This window comes from Martes martes, assembly GCF_963455335.1.
Source record: "Martes martes genome assembly, chromosome: 2".
In the NCBI taxonomy this organism is placed as follows: domain Eukaryota; kingdom Metazoa; phylum Chordata; class Mammalia; order Carnivora; family Mustelidae; genus Martes; species Martes martes.
The window spans coordinates 134,638,430-134,654,797 of record NC_137889.1 but is presented as its reverse complement, the minus strand read 5'-3'; positions in this window follow the sequence as shown (position 1 = coordinate 134,654,797).

Genomic DNA, 16,368 nt, shown 5'->3' with positions numbered 1-16,368 from the left:
GGGAAGGCTGCAAGCTTTTTCCCATTGAGGATGATATTTGCTGTGGGTTGGTCAAAGAAGAACTTAAACAATTTATGGAAACCAATGAGAACGAAGACACTTCACTCCAAAACCTATGGGATACAGCAAAGGCGGTCCTAAGGGGGAAATTCATAGCCATCCAAGCCTCCCTCAAAAAAATTGAAAAATCCAGAATACACCAGCTGTCTCTACACCTTAAAGAACTGGAGAATCAACAACAAATCAAACCAACTCCACACGTAAGAAGGGAAATAATCAAGATTAGAGCAGAGATCAACGAGGTAGAAACCAGAGATACAGTAGAACGTATCAACGAAACTAGAAGCTGGTTTTTTGAAAGAATCAATAAGATCGATAAACCATTGGCCACACTAATCCAAAAGAAAAGAGAGAAAGCCCAAATTAATAAAATTATGAATGAAAAGGGAGAGATCACAACTAACACCAAGGAAGTAGAAACAATCATCAGAAGCTATTATCAACAGTTATATGCCAATAAGCTAAGCAACCTAGATGAAATGGATGCATTCCTGGAAAACTATAAACTCCCAAAATTGAACCAGGAAGAAATTGACAACCTGAATAGACCGATATCTAGTAACGAGATTGAAGCAGTGATCAAAAACCTCCCAAAAAACAAGAGCCCAGGACCTGACGGATTCCCTGGGGAATTCTATCAAACTTTCAAAGAAGAAATAATACCTATTCTCCTGAAGCTGTTTCAAAAAATTGAAGCAGAAGGAAAACTTCCAGACTCTTTTTATGAAGCCACCATCACCCTGATCCCCAAACCAGGCAAAGACCCTACCAAAAAGGAGAATTTCAGACCGATATCACTGATGAATATGGATGCTAAGATTCTCAACAAGATCCTAGCAAACAGGATCCAACAGCACATTAAAAAGATTATCCACCATGACCAGGTAGGATTCATCCCTGGGTTACAAGGATGGTTCAACATTCGCAAATCAATCAATGTGATAGAACAAATCAATAAGAGAAGAGAGAAGAACCACATGATCCTCTCCATTGATGCAGAAAAAGCTTTTGACAAAATCCAGCATCCGTTCCTGAAAAAGAAGTCTTTTAACATCTGTGTGCAGGAAGAGGAGAGACTGGGAAAGGAAACACCACCTGCTTAGTTGGTTGTTTGCAAGGTCAGGTCCGCTTGAACACCTCCCAGCCCAAATTGCTGGGTTCTTTTTAATTAAGCAGAAATAAAACTAACCGAATATTTCTTCAAAGAATAAAACATCCTTAGTTAAAGTCTAATGATAGGATTTTAAGGAGAAACGTAATTAAGATTCATGGATTTCTGTCATGTTACATGCTTTTCCTGAGGAAAATGTATTAGACACGGAGTGAATAAAGCACCTGTGTGTTTTGTTTGTAAATGTTGATGTGAATGTCTGCTCTTTGATGCTAGTACTATGGAATTTAGATACAAACATTTGATAAAAATCTAAATTCCCAGTGTCCACACAGCCCTTTGATGCCTCACCATTAAGTGAATGAGATCCTTTGGTCCGGAGCAGGAATGGTAAATAGAGTGACCACTTCACTTTGCCTGATTAATTTTGTTAGACTAGATCCTAGGGTCATTTCCTTTGGGAGTCCGTTGATTATTGTTGCTCACATTAATTCAATATCCCAACACCTAGGATGCCATAACGGAGGTAGGGTGTCTTGGGATTGTTAATAGCAACCACACAGAACCTTTGTATATATGCCTTCAGGAAAAGCATAACTATTACCTGTGAGAATACCTCTTCTTTAGTGAGGGAAGACAGTTAGTGGTAGGTCTGCACTAGGCTCTTCACATGTATTTCTGAGTAATCTTCCCAAATGCCATGTGGTAGGTGTTTATTTTATTTCTACCCTTGTCCTCTTATAGTCTATTACTAACACAGCAGCCAGAGTGATCCTATTAAAATATAAGTCAGATCATGTCACTCCTCTTCTCAGACTCTTGCAGCAACTTCCTGTCTCTCACAATAAAAGCCAGAGTCCTAGATACTACTTACAAGCCCTATGATTTGTTGCCTCCCCTTTACCTCTCTGACTTCATTCTCTCCCTCCATGAAAGTTACTTCATAAACTACACTGGCCCCTGTGCTTTTTTTCTTGAAAATCCTATCTCAGGATGTTCATACTTTTTGTTCCTTCTGCTTAGAATTGTCATTTCTAAGACAGCCACATGGGTAGGAGCCCACTTTCTTTGTGTTTTCACTTGAAAGTCATCTTTTTACCAAGGACTTTCCTAGAAATCTTGACTAAAATCTCACCAAACCTCTCTATCAGCCAGCATTTCCTATCTTCCCTTCCAACTTGAATTTTTGTTTTTTTTTTGGCATCGCATTTACCTACTTACTCTGTTAATTGTCTTCCCCCTTAGAATGTAAGTCCCCCAAAGGTAAGGATTTTTCTGTTTTCTAACCACTCCTACAACCCTATGTCCAGCAACTACAACAGCACCTGGACCACATGAGATACAAAATAAATATTTATTGAAAACTAAATGATTTCATTCTTTTGGTCATCAAATATTTATTTTACATTTACTAAAAGCCAGACATTATGCTGGGCACTTGTAAAACAAAACTGAACCAGAAAGACAAGGTTTCTAACCTCATAGACTTTAAGATCAAGAGAGAAAAGAAAGAAACAATTAGGCAAGTGCTCATTTTATACACATGGACTCTAAGTTTCACAGAAATTAGTGAAATTCTCCAATGTCCACTTTCCTTAAGTGGCATAGTTGGGATGAACTCCCAGGAATTAAAAATCACAATGTCAGCTCTCTCTCTTTGTGCTGTGCTATGATTGACATGAATGCTTTTTTTTTTCTTTTTTTAAATACATTACTAATTGTACATGTTTGTGTGTACTCACAATGTCCTTCACTGAGCAGGAATTTTGTTGCTGTTTGCATCTATTGGGATTGTTCTCAAAGGTATTGAGGATTATCATTAGATGAAGGTCATCAATCATTATTATTGTGGATAAGCTTCATTTGATCTGCCCTTCAAGAACATCAAAATAAGAATAACAACTATTTCATCTCACTTGTTCTAAATAAAGAAAAAAATCCCTTAGCTTCTTATATGTATAGGACAATGTGAAAACAAAGTCTGTTAAGTGGTCCACACTAGGAATTCTTTTTGAAAAAGTTATGTTGGCTATTAAATTTCAGCTTTATATAGTTATTATAGATTTTTAATATTAGTATTTTTGATTAGAATGAATACTTAAAATGGGCACCCATTAGAAGTCAATTTTCACTGTTAACTTTTATTAGGTTAGGGATTTTCACTGAGAAAGTAAAGCTTTTCAAAAACATAATTTTATCTATGTTTTTTAAGAAGAGAAATTAAACCTAAACATCAACCAATTTTAGACATTTTTTCATGGTCTATCTCAGGAGATAATTGTGTATGTCAGTCTCCACATTTGGAAATATATCTCATCACACGGGAAAGGTTTATGACCTCCATTGCCATTTGAGATGATGGTCTTGAGGCCAAGGCTTTGCTGTCTTTAAGGACAAAAAACAAAGAAATTGTTGAAAAAAGTTCTACCAGATTCATGCTGTACCTTATAGAATACAAAAAGGCTTGACTTTAGTAAGATCCTTGTTGTTCCCATATCTCATGATTTTGGGTTGAAAATGCATGTGAACAGGACATAGTTATCTCTGGCTTTCCTTTCTTTAATCCTTTCAACTTCACTCTTGGTGTGGAGGGATATTTTAGTGTACAAATATGGTCAGCATTAACAGGAGATGGCCTTGTTTTTATTTTTTTGTAGGTGTTAGGCTCTGAAGAAGAAAGAATCACTGTACTCCTCGGGCTAGAACTGGGAAGAGATCAAAGAGCTAGCTGCAGGATGAAGCCAGGACCCTGGAGGAGGGAAAGAGAGTGGGAGCAAAGGAACCAAGGGAAAGGGACTTCCAGCTGACCCTCCAGATGTCCCAAGCCATACATACAGCAGCCTACATCAAAGACATTGCATATGTTCTATTAGTAATTATTCTGTCTATGGGTTCCTGATAAAGACATGGTTATCACATGACATGAAATTTATGTGCATTTCTCAAAACCTGAAAGACAAATGTTTTGATATAAACAGGATACTATTACATTTAAAATGAAGGTGTGAACAAATGATTAGTTAATATGATTTTCTTCAAATCATGTTAGTTCCTTGGAAAGTAATGGGAAAATTGTGAAGGTTTGTAGAAGGGCTAAAATTTTACCTAGGACTTCTCCAATGTTGTTAGTGCTAGCATCAAATTACTACTGCCTAACTAACTTAAGGTTGTGCTAGGTGTACACAGAGTGAAGCACACAGCCCTTGCTTTCATAACACTCTATAGCAATGGGAGAGTCAGGGTGACCTCTCTTCTAGCTGAAGGAAAGCATAACGGCATATTTTAGTTCTCTAAAATTAGTCAGTTGGTTGGTATGTTGCTTTTGGAATGAAAGTCTCCAAAGTCTTCTGAATAAGAGAACATAATCTCTCATTATGCAATCTTACAAGTTCCAAGAAAACATAACACCAAATTTTAAAAGTTATATTTTTAAAGGAGATAAGATATTCCAAGTTAGGTTCTAAATCATTTCAAGTGGCCAACTCTGGCTACAGAGAATGGAAAATTGGACTTATTGTAAATGTTTGAAAATAGGAATAAATGGTCTCTGAGAGGAGGATTGGTTTTGTCACACCTATTTCAATTTCCCTGAAATTAAGTCTTTTCTGCTCATTTCAAGTTTTGTCAGATATTCTAGCTCAACAAGACCATGGCATATCTGAATTCTGTATTGATAAATTGTTTCTATACCACTTCAAGTTAATTAGATTAGTGTATATTTTTCTATTACTTTATTGGAAATAAATTTTAACCCTCTCTGTAACAAGATACCTAAGTGGTATTTGCAGAATTCTCAACAGAATTGAGATTACAACAGCTTGGAGAAATCAGTCATGTTAAAAGGTATTCCAAGCACGTGTTTTTCTGGAGTAGTCTATGTCCAACATTTTCATCATTGTACACTTATTTAAGTATTTTCAATAATTTATAAATCTAAAGTCTGCCATCATCCTGGCCCTGAAAGGGCTGCCAACATTCACAAACAATCTCCTTATCTCTGTACAGTCAAATCATGAAGTGGTGCTTAGATTAATCTCCCTCTTATTGCTCAGGATAGATGTTAATAAATATACTACTTTACGTATAGATTATTACAAAACTGATTGGGTTGGAAAGAGGGGAACCATTGCAATTATTCGAAGCTTCATTTGACAGTCATAATGGAGATGCTGGTGGTGATGGTGCTTTCAACATTTTCCCCTCATTATACCCTGAGGGTTCCACACTTAGAAACCCTCCAGCTCTCTGATGAATAAAGCCTTTAAACAAATGAAAAATAAGAAAGCATCTGGAAATGATATCATCCCTGACAAATTTTCATGCTGGAGAAAAAGTAGCTCATGTAACGTCCCTGTATTCTCCTCTTGAGATACAAGAATGAAAGACAAACTGCTATATGGCTCTAGAGATGTGGAGATCATGAGTTTTACATAATGATATACATCCAATGGCAGGATAGATACCCATTTATGAACCCTCTGCAGAACATATATTTTAGATAAAAAAGTTTTCATAAACAAGTATCCTTGGGAAAACTCTAGTATCTATTTTGGAAAAGGAATAAGTTCATTTCTTTTTTTTTTTAAATTATTGTTATTAACATATAATGTATTATTTGCCCCAGGGGTACAGGTCTGTGAATCAGCAGGCTTACACACTTCACAGCACTCACCATAGCACATACCCTCCCCAATGTCCATAATGCAACCATCCTCTCCAGGGAATAAGTTCATTTCTTAAAGGTGGGTATTTTGACATGGAGATTTCACTTCACTCTCTACAAGGAGCTTCTGTTTCATCTAGTCTCTAAAGCTTTTCTTAGAAAGTACTGTATAAATATATTTCACTGCACTTTTAAGTGTTTTAGTCAAAGAAAGAAGCTCATCAATGGCTTAGTGACTTGAAATGAATCCGAAGGCTTCTGCTTTAGAACATATCCTTATTTAATTTCCGAGTGATGAATAACATTTTCAAAACTGTAGAAACTACTTTGTATACTTTCTATTTATTAGTAGAAGAGCCTTACTTGCAGGAAGCATACAGGATTTAGAATCAGAAAACCTAAGCAGAAATCATATTTTTACCATTTTCTGATAAAGTATTGAGCTCTCTGTTTTATGATCTCCAAAATAGATGTAATAATAATAGTGAAAAGGGCTTTGTTACAGTAATACACTATCACAGTGCCATTCAGTCCCACTCCTTCTTCCTAGTAGCTACTTTAAAAAAATGTTCTGCTCCCTTTTTGTTAGTATTCTGAAATTATAAAGCATGTTTTCTTTTGGCAAAGTGCTTTATAGTTATGATTGTCTTAATATATGTCTTGTAGGTAAGTGTATTAGTCAAATATTGCTATAAAAATGCTACGTAACCAACAACCATAAAAATCTCAGTGTCCTTAAGCAAAATCATACACTTCCCACATATGAAATTGGCTGGGGCTCAGGTGATCTATGCTAGGCTCATCTGGATTCAAGCTGAAAGTTTGGTCCTGGTTTGTTTTACGGACATCTCCTTATTTGGGCCAGCAGCTCCTGAGGCCTGTTGTTCTCAAGGCCCAGGAAGGAGCACAAGAGAGCAAGATCACTTGCACCATTCTACTTTATTCTGTTTGCTAATATCTCATTGGCCAAAATAAGTCACATGGCCAAGCCCAAATTAAGGTATGGTGACCTACACTCACGTGCTATGTCACAGGTATGAAGTGTACTGTTATTTTAGGGGATGGAAGAACTGACACGAATAATGTAATACTTTGAATAAGGTCTTTAGGTGACTTGCTTCCTCTTTGAAGAAAAAAAAAAAACAACCAAGAGCAGCAAAATAGTTTTTAAAAAACTGACAATAGATCTGAGTATAAAGATGAGTTACTTTTGCTAACACCTCTAGGTAACTCTTTTCCTCCAGAATCAGGTTGGAATTTATACATGAAACTTGAAATCTTGGCAGTATATAGATTTATTGGTCCTTGTTTTATCTTTTATATTATTTAGAAATGTTTAATTTCTCAGTATATGTAGATATTTGGTTTGCACAGGCTTATTTGTTACTGATTTCTTGCTGAATTGCATTTTTAGTCAGTAAACATGATGTACATTACACCACTTCTTTAAAAATTGTTAAGACTTGGTTTCTGGACAAGCATGTGGTTGATATTTGTAAATGTTTCATTTGTGCTTGAGAAGAATGTATGTTCTGTAATTGTTGGGTTTGGAGTTCTTTCTCTGTCTAATTAGAACATGCTTGTTTCTTCTGTTATTCAAATCTTTTATATCTTTATTGACTTTTTCATCTGCTCGACTTATCATTACTGAGAGATAAGTGTTGAAATCTCCTATTATAATAGTGGATTTCTCAATTTCAGCCACTAGTTCTATCATTTATATATATATATATATATTTTAAAGATTTTATTTATTTATTTATTTGACAGAGAGAGATCACAAGTAGGCAGAGAGGCAGGCAGAGAGAGAGGAAGGGAAGCAGGCTCCCCCCACTGAGCAGAGAGCCCGATGCGGGGCTCGATCCCAGGACCCTGAGATCATGACCTGAGCCGAAGGCAGAGGCCCAACCCACTGAGCCACCCAGGCGCCCCTCATTTTTATATTTTAAGGCAACTATATTAGGTACATCTTTCTTGTTCAATAATGTTTTGCATTAAAAGTATAAAACATAACTAAAAATGTAAAAACTACAAAAACACACAGAATAAACATTGTTTTTGTAAAATTATGCCACTCCAAAGTAAAACCACTGCTTATTGAATATGATGATGTGTTTCTATTTCTATATCTTTATAATTATATTTATATAGAGAGACCCATAAGAAAGACATGTTCATGCTCCACCATCCCAGTTGGAGATGTTCCAGGCTAAGTGGTTTGTTCAACTCCTTAGTATGGATGTGGAATTTTCCCTCCCATCCCATTGGATGTTCAGGAGTTACTTTGGTTTTATATTGATCATAATGAATGCAGAAAGGAGATATCCATACAGAGTAGGACTGAGAGGGTTTGATGATGGAGTAGTTGGTGGGGAGGTAAAAAATAAGAATCTGAGAAAACATGTAGATTTTTGCCTGGAAATGGAAATGCTAATTATCAGTACAAAGAAGCCAAGGAGAGAAACAGGTTTGCAGGGGTTGTAAATTAATGGTTCTATTTGGGATTTATTAACTTTGAGATTCCTATTGGATATTCTAGTGGAGATAACAAGCAGATGGTTTGGTATGTGAATATGGGTTTCAGGGAAGAGATACATATGGAGGCATAATGGAGTTATTAGTATAGAGACAATATTAAATCCATGGGAATAGATGAAATCACCTATAAGGAATAAATACTTGGTGTATGGCATTTACAATTTGGATAAAAAAATTAGAAACCAGCACAGGAGACTGAGAAGGTGAGGTCAGTTGTGTAGGAGACAAGTTGTACGAATATAAATACCAGAGAATAGCTCTAAATGGGAGAAGATATAAAAGATGGTATAGAGTTTATGAAGGTGGGGGTGGGAATTAGTATCTGCAGCAAGGGAATGGAATTAGCTGCATTTGGAGGGAGGAGCATCTCCTTGATTGCCAAAGGAAAGGAAGAGAAAAGAGTAAATGTAGTTATAGATAAAGTTGTAGATTTGGGAGAAGAGATTTTGCCTTATGATTTCTTTTTCTTTCTTTCTTTCTTTTTTTTTTTTTTTCTGTGAAGTAGAAGATGAGGTTAGCTATAGGAAGGGGAGGTTGGAGAAATGTTGTTAAAGATTTGATGATAGTGGAGAAAGAACTACTAGAAATACTATGTCAATTTGTATTCCATTTACTGTACAAGAATATCTATTATACCCACCATTGTCAATATTGAGTATTATCATTTTAAAAATAAGTAAACTTTTCACTTAAATGAGATTAAAATGATACTGCATTTGCAAAACACTGCATTTCTTTGGTTACTAGCAAGAGAGAACATATTTTAAAGTTGGGGATTATATAGATATAAAATATTTTACAATTGCCTTTTAAAGTCTTTACACATTAGTCTACTGAGTACTTACATTTTTAATTGATCTAAAAAAACTACTTAAAATATATATTAAGAGTATTAATCCTTTGCAGGCTATCTATGCTTCAAATATTTTCACATTTTTTTTCCTCCATTTTACTTTTGTTCAAGGTGCTCTTTGGGAAATGCAAGTGTTTTAAATTTTTATGTATTTTTAGATTATTTACCATAGCCTTTTGGGATATCCTCTCCAATTTTGTGCTTAGAAAGAGCACTCTCTCCATAGAACAAATGCATATTCATATATAACTTCCTGAAATTCTCAATAAAGAGTATATCTATCCCAGATTTATTTGGAAATAAAATGTGATCTATTGCTTTAGCTTTATTTTTTTCATAAATTACCAAACAATTTGATGATCAATATCATCATCAAATAATCTATTTTCTCTCACTAAGTTAAACTAATCAAAGCTAATATTGAATAATTGTTGTTGGCAGGCTTTTTGCCAAATACTTTATGGACATTGTCTCATTTATCTTCAGAGCAACCATGAACTTGTAATATTATTAGTATCCCCATTGTAGGGAAAAAGACAGAGGCTATAGTTTTTGCATCCCCAAGTACCACTCTCAGGTTCAGTGATATACTAGAAGCACTCACAGACCTTATAGAAGCTGTTATACTCATGGTAATTGTTTCTTCCAGAAAAAGGATATAGATTAAAATTAACCAAGGGAAGGGGCACAGAGGGCAGAATCGAGAAGATGCCAGGTACAATTTGTCAGCTGTCCTCTTCCATGGATCCTTGTGAACAGAGCTTATTTCTCCCAGCAATGATGTGTGACAGCATGCATGGTGTATTGCTAACCAGAGAGTCTCGCTTGAACCTTGTTGTTCAGGGTTTTTACCAGGAGCCTATCATGTAGATAAAGTTGACTGCCCACATGGCTGACCTTACTTTCCAGTCCCTTGAGAGGCCAAGCTGATACTGCATGGCCCAAGACACCCACCATAAATCAGATAGTTAACAGATTATTTGGCATGGCCCCAAATTCCCAGGTAAGCCAAGACACTCTTACCAGGCAGGAGATCTCACAGGGTAACTTCTAGAAGCTGGGCAAGGTAAGTTCTTTATTACACTAAAACTTAGAGAAGGGAAGGATTTTTCTCTAGGTTATTCAACCAACTTGTGATAGAGACTAAATTTAAACCTGGGCTTTTTCTGGTTTCAGAACCTGAGGTCTTAGTCATAGAATTTATAACTTTCATGACATAAACGTATTGCTGAGAAGGGAAGAGCTAAGGGCCGTTTTAGTAGGTGAAGTCAATGATTAAGAACTAAGATTAGATATTTGGGGCTTTGATTTTATTTTTATTTTTCTCATGTGCTGCTTTATTACGTATCCTTATCATCAATTTTTGTCACTTACTAAATTTTTATAAAATTTAGCTTTAAGATTCTGTTCATTGTTATCTTTTTTCATTCCTATGTCATCTCCCATTGCTCTAATTATTTAACTTTATGGTATACTTTAATAAATGATGCCGTAAGTTAGCAGTTCCCTTCCCTTTCCCCCCCTAAAATTTCTCACCAATTTTCACCCATTTATTTTCTAACACTTCAGAATCATTTTCTTAATGTCCAAACAGTTTCTTTAGGATTTCATTTTAATTATGTACTGCTTATTGTTGAATCTGGGGAGAGTTAAGATATTTATGTTATGGAATTTTCCAATCCAGAAAGATAATATTTTGTTTATTTACAACTTATTTTTTAAAATTTCAGCAAAGTTTTATAATTTTAATACAATTTTTATTAACTTCATTCCTTCATAATTCTTTTTTTTATTATGGGTATTTTGAACTGTACTGCGGACAATGACTTTGAGTTGATGCCCAGAATTCATTCTCCCCTTCCTTAATAGAATTCTTGATTTTTAGTTGGACACCTGGTCACCTTGAATAAAGATATTTCTCAGCCTCCTTTGCTATTAGTTATAGCTGTATGAGTAAGTTGTGGCCAATGGCGTATTAGGAGATATATTCTGTGTGACTTCTGCACAATAGTTCTTTATGGGAATGTGTATATCTTTTTTTTTTTTTTTTCTTCCTTCTCCTTTCTGGCTGGAATGCAGTGACAACTAGATCCAAGAGCCACAAAGATATTCCATAGTGATGGTAGAGTAGAAAGCCCCAAGAAGCTGACTCTCTAATGGTTTTGTAGAATTGCTGTCTACCTCCATACTTCTTACATGAGAAAATAATCTATGTATATTTAAACCATTGATTATTACAGTTGTTTCATCATTTGCAGCAAAACACAAATACTATATTGTTTTTTTTCTTTTTCTTTTTTGTTCAGGTTTTTTATGTTAGTCCATTTCACTGAATTTTCTATGTTGAGCAATAGAGTCACATGCAAATAAAATAATTTTTTCTTCTTTGCAGAGTCTATACCTCATTAGCTAGAAATTTCAGAACAATGCTATGTAGGAATGACAAAAGAGGCATTCTTCTTTTATTCTTGACTTTAATGGTATGCTATTACAGTTTTATTATCAAGTATGGTGCTGGCTGTGGAGATTCTTCAAATCTAAAATGGGGATAATAATATCTGTTTGTTATATAGGATTGTTACAAAAGTCAAATGCACTAATAAATATAAAAATGCCACATAACTGTAGCAAGCTGTACCACATTTGGTGTAAAGATAGTCAACAAATGTTTTCAGTGTTATTATTGTTTTTAATAGTTAATAACTTTAATGCCATGAAGAAAGGCATTGGGTATTCCATAAAATATCTCTTTGGTGCTCTGTACAGAAATAAGCTAGGTTTAACAGATCTTTTTCTATCTTAATATTAGGGTCAACAGTTAGAAAAGAAATAAATGGTTCCTATTACAAAGAAAAGTGATAGAGACTGGAATTTTGAAAAGAAATGATAATTTCAAATTAGGGGTAGTTCTTAAAGAATGAGACTTCATGTCCGTTTTATGAAGTTGATTAATGAATGGTTATTAATTACCAGCTGAAGTATTAGATCACCACACATGTAATTTAGTCCTAAAGAAGGTCCTTTCCTCATAAATTCCTGCTTTTCTTTTTCCACAGCTGCCCTCAGAACACATCCACTGTGGATTTATATAGGTCCTTTCACCTTCTCACATCTTTAGTCTGTTCTTAGAGACATAAGTTCTATGTATTTGCTATGTTTTTGTGGAAACAAGTTGTGACTTTATTTCAAAAATCTTTTGCTGTATCTCAAAAAGTGTCCTTTTTGTTTTTAATGTTTCATAGCACAGATGCTCCTTTTAAAAGTAGTCCATTTTGCTCCTTGAAATTAGTTCCAGAAAAGGTCTGTGGGGTAAAAAAATAAATCTGTTGACTTAAATACCTTTTGGATGTTATCCATTGATCTCACCTCTGAAATGGCTGAAATCTAAGATCTGGTAGTTTGACATATATATTGGCTATAATTTAAATTTAATAGCTCTACATGTAGTTTTGCTTTTTCTAATGAGAAAATGACTTGACTTTAAAATATTTTATATAAAAGCCCTTGATATGTTAAAAATAGATCTACCCTGTGATCTGACAATTACACTACTAGGTATTTACCCAGAGGATACAAAGATACTAATTCGAAGGGATACATGCACCCCATTATTTAAAGCAGCATTATCAAAAGCCAAATTATGGAAAGACCCCAAATGCCCACTGACTGATGAATGGGTAAAGAAGTTATGGTGTGTATATACAATGGAATATTACTCAGCCATCAAAAGAACGAAATCTTGCCATTTGCAGTGATGTGGATGGAGCTAGGGAGTATTAGGCTAAATGAAATAAGTCAATCAGAGGACAAATACCATATAACTTCACTCATCTGTGCAATATAAGAAGCAAAATGAACAGGGAGGAAAAAAAAGAGGAAAAACCAAGAAACATACTCTTAACAACTATAGGGAACAAATTGATGATTATCAAAGGGGAGGTTGTGGGGGGAGGCTAAATGGGTGATGGGGATTAAGGAGGGCCCTAGTGAGCACCAGGTGTGGTATGTTAAGTGTTGACTCACTAAATTCTATACATAAAACTAATATTACACTGTATGTTTACTAACTGGAATGAAAAACTTGGAAGAAAAAAATAGTCCCAAGTTCCCCATTAAAATAATAAATTTTCTTACATATTGGTAAAAAAATTAATAAAATAAAATCTTTTGATTACATATATGCAAAAATAAAATTTGAGATAATTATCTGGAAAATTAAAACAAAATACACCAATCAGTAAAAATAAATCCCCAAATGGAACATTTTTTATGTTGGCTATCTGAATTCTTTCCTCCTTTTTTATTTTCTGAATAAATGTCTCAAAGAAGTTTGTTTATTATAATATTCATCTAATATCAACATTTACTGAATATCTATTAAGCCCCTTGAACGCTGGCATGTTCTGATAATAATAATAAATAACACTCACAAATTTTTATAGACTTCCTTCTTTTATATACTTTGATCAGCATAGAGATCATTTGATATAAGAAAAGAAACATTATCATATCTAAAGAAACTGAGGCATAGGGAGCTAGAACATTTTGTAAATCACATCACACCAAATCAGTTCTATGACTTCATTTTTTTCCATTTTTTAATTTAAATTCAATTTATTAACATAATGTATGTAGAGGTCAGTGATTGATCAGTCTTACATAATACATAGTGCTCATTACATTATATGCCCTCCTTAATGTCTATCACCCAGTTACCCCATCCCCCCACCTCTGTCCCCTCCAACAACCTTCAGTTTGTTTCCTATGATTATCTCTTATGGCTTTTCTCCCTGTCTGATTTCATCTTCTTGTATTTTTTCCTCTATTCCCTTATGATCCTCCATCTTTTTCTTAAATTCCTCCTATCAGTGAGATCATATGATAACTGTCTTTCTCTGACTTATTTTGCTTAGCATAATACCCTCTAGTTCCATCCATGTCCTTGCAAATGGCAAGATTTAATTTTTTGGTGGCTAAGTAGCATTCCATTGTGGATATACACCACATCTCATTTATCCATTCATCAGTTGATGGGCATCTGAGCTCTTTCCATAGTTTGGCATCCCAATGTTAGGATGCAGGTGCCCTTTTGGATCACCACGTTTGTATCTTTGGGGTAAATACCCAGTAGTAGTAGGGTCATGGGGTAGCTCTATTTTCAACTTTTTGAAGAATTTCCATACTGTTTTTCCAGAATGACTGCACCAGCTTGCGTTCCCAACAGTGTAGGAGCATTCCTCTTTCTCCGCATCCTCGCCAACATCCGCTGTTTCCTGACTTGTTAATTTTAGCCATTCTGGCAGGTGTGAGGTGATATCTCATTGTGGTTTTGATTTGTATTTTCCTGATGCTGAGGGATGTTGAGTAGTTTTTCATGTGTCTGTTGGCCATTTGGATGTCTTCTTTGGAGAAATATCTGTATCTTCTGCCCATTTCTTGATTAGATTATTTGTTCTTTGGGTGTTGGGTTTGACAAGTTCTATATAATTTGTATACTAGCCCTTTATCTGATATGTCATTTGCAAATATCTTCTCCCCTTCTGTCGATTGTCTTTTAGTTTTGTCAACTGTTTCCTTTGCTGTGTGAAAGCTTTTTATCTTGATGAAGTCTCTATAGTTCTTTTTTTTTTTTGCCTTTGTTTCCCTTGCCTTTGGAGATGTGCCTAGCAAGAAGTTGCTGTGGTCAAGGTCACAGACGTTACTGCTTGTGTTCTCCTCCAGGATTTTGATGGATTCCTGTCTCACATTTAGCTCTTTTATCCATTTTGAGTTCATTTTTGTGTGGTGTAAGGAAATGGTCCAGTGTCATTCTCCTACATGTGGCTGCTGTGACTCCCAATTTGAACCCAGAATTTCTGACTATAAATTTTGGAAATTTTCTTCAATCTTCACTTTCCTTTATCATTTGGTTTCAGACCTGCTCTTTTAAAAAAAAGTAATTAAATTAATATTTTTGTGTGTGTGTGTTCCAAAATTCATTGTTTATGCACCACACCCTGTGTTCCGTGCAATACGTGCCCTCCTTAATACCCACCACCAGGCTCCCCTAACCCCCACCCCGAAGCTCTTAGTTTGTTTCTCAGAGACCACAGTCTCTCATGATTTGTCTCCCCCTCTGATTTCCCCCAACTGACTTCTCCTCTCCAGACTGCTCTTTAAAAATAATATGTAATAACTCACACTTAATGAATGTAAATTGTGTGTTGGGTGCTGTTTGAAATACACTAGCTGTATCAGTACATTTAATTTTTATTACCTCTCTTTGTGGGAATTACTGTAATTAGGCTTGTTTGCATAAACTGAGGTCCAGTGAAATTGAATAATTTACCTGAGGTTAGCACAGCTAAGTACTTAGTAGAAATGGGATTTGATCTGACGCGTATACTTAGAGAACCCAGTCTCTTAATCATGAAGGTCCTGTATCTTCTCTAGCAAGCCCTTCATTCTCTCCTTGTTTGTGTTAATTTTGCCTGATTAGCTCTCTCCTTGTAGTAAGTTGAACTTTCATTAGAAATGATATTTATCTGTGTTTACTTGTCCTATGTCTAGAGAGAACTGGAAAGTTGCTCATTTTCTTTAGATTTTAAGTTCTGAAAAGAGATTATATACCAATTTTTCAGAGCTTTCATAAGTTTGCACACACAGATGTAGACACTTGCAAAATTGTTTGATTCTTCTGGCCAATCTGTTCTTTGCTGCTGTGTTAATGGAAATAAATGGTTGGTACTGAATTTTACAGTCCACTTGCGCACAGAAGCATGGTGTAGATTCAGCCCACATCCAACTATTCTTGGTCTCACTTTTATTGCTTTCCTTGGAAGTGCCTCCAGTGTTTTACAACTATTACACACTGTGATATTCAGAACTGACCAGAGCTTTCCAGGTGAAATTCTGTTCAGTATCATGATTCCTCCGAGCTTACAACAAAATTACATTAGGTGCTTTCTTTTTCTTTCATCTTTCTGTTTCTGTATTGTAATGCAAGCTCATATATCATCTGCTATCCATTCTTTCTCAGGTCTTTTTTAATTTTTTTTTGGTCGTTACCACCTTCCAGGTATTTTGGATTATTTTACCTAAGATAAATTAAGTTTATTTCATCTGCAACAGGGTATTATTTTGCTATTTTCTTCCTCTTTCCTC